Source organism: Globicephala melas, chromosome 20, assembly GCF_963455315.2.
Source record: "Globicephala melas chromosome 20, mGloMel1.2, whole genome shotgun sequence".
Classification (NCBI taxonomy): Eukaryota; Metazoa; Chordata; class Mammalia; order Artiodactyla; family Delphinidae; genus Globicephala; species Globicephala melas.
The window spans coordinates 11,374,509-11,375,949 of NC_083333.1; the positions used below are offsets into that span (position 1 = coordinate 11,374,509).

Below are 1,441 nucleotides of genomic sequence, written 5' to 3' on the forward strand. Positions count from 1 at the left end.
AAGTTGGTGAGGATGTAGAGAAAAAAAGAAACCCTTAGGCACTGTTGGTGGGAATGTAAACTGGTGCAGCCAGTATGGAAAGCAATATGGAAGTTCCTCAAAAAATTAAAAATAGAAGTACCATATGATCCAGCAATTCCACTTCTCGGTTTATATCCAAAGGAAATGAAAACAGGATATCAAAGAGATATCTGCAGTCCCATGTTCATTGGAGCATTATTCACAATAGTCAAGATATGGAAACAACCTAAGTGTCTATCAGTGGATGAATGGATAAAGAATAATATTCTACCATATATCCATTATATATATGTATATATAAAATGATGGAATATTACTCAGCCATGATAAAGAAGGAAATCCTGCCATTTGCAACAGTATGGTTGGAACTTGAGGGCATTTATACCAAGTAATATAAGCCAGACAGAGAAAGACAATACTGTATGGTATCACTTACATGTAGACTCTTTAAAAAAAAAAAAAAGTTGCATTCACAGATAGAAAGTAGAAGGGTAGTTGCCAAGGGCCGGGAGTTGGGGGGAACAGGAAAGGGTTGGTAAAAGGGTAGAAACTTTCAGCTATAAGATGAATAAGTTCTGAGAACCTAATGTAAAACACGGTGACCATGTGACCAACAAGGGATTAATTTCTGAAATTTACAAACAGCTCATGCAGGTCAATATCAAAAAAACAAACAACCCAATCAAAAAAATGGGCAGAAGACCTAAACAGACATTTCTCTAAAGAAGACATACAGATGGCCAAGACATACAGATGGCCAAGACATACAGATGGCCAAGACATACAGATGCACATGAAAAGATATTCAATATCACTAATAATTAGAGAAATGCAAATCAAAACTACAGTGAAATACCACCTCACACCAGTCAGAATGGCCATCATCAGAAAGTCTATAAACAATTAGTGCTGGAGAGGGTGTGGAGAAAAGGGAACCCTCCTACACTGTTGGTGGGAATGTAAATTGGTACAGCCACTATGGAGAACAGTATGGAGGTTCCTTAAAAAACTAAAAATAGGGAATTCCCTGGTGGTCCAGTGGTTAGGACTCCACACTGTCACTGCCAAGGGCCCAGGTTCAATCCCTGGTCGGGGAACTAAGATCCCACAAGCTGCGTGGCACGGCAAAAAAAAAAGAGAGAGAGAAAGAAACTAAAAATAGAGCTATGATAAGGTCCAGCAATCCCACACCTGGGCATATATCTGGAGAAGAACATTGTTCAAAAGGATACATGCACCCCAATGTTCATTGCAGCGCTGTTTACAATAGCCAAGACATGGAAGCAACCTAAATGTCCATCGTCAGATGAATGGATAAAGAAGAAGTAGTACATATATACAATGGGTATTACTTAGCCATTAAAAAGAATGAAATAATGCCATTCACAGCAATATGGATGGGTCTAGAGATTATCATACT

General features: G+C 38.5%; 1 non-coding gene across 1 annotated transcript; it reads left to right on the plus strand.

The window, feature by feature from the left end:
- The first annotated feature begins 1,045 nt into the window (after positions 1-1,045).
- TRNAD-GUC (transfer RNA aspartic acid (anticodon GUC)) lies at positions 1,046-1,118 on the plus strand. Its single transcript has one exon. It is a non-coding gene; the product is annotated as a tRNA-Asp (tRNA).
- The last annotated feature ends 323 nt before the right edge of the window (positions 1,119-1,441 follow it).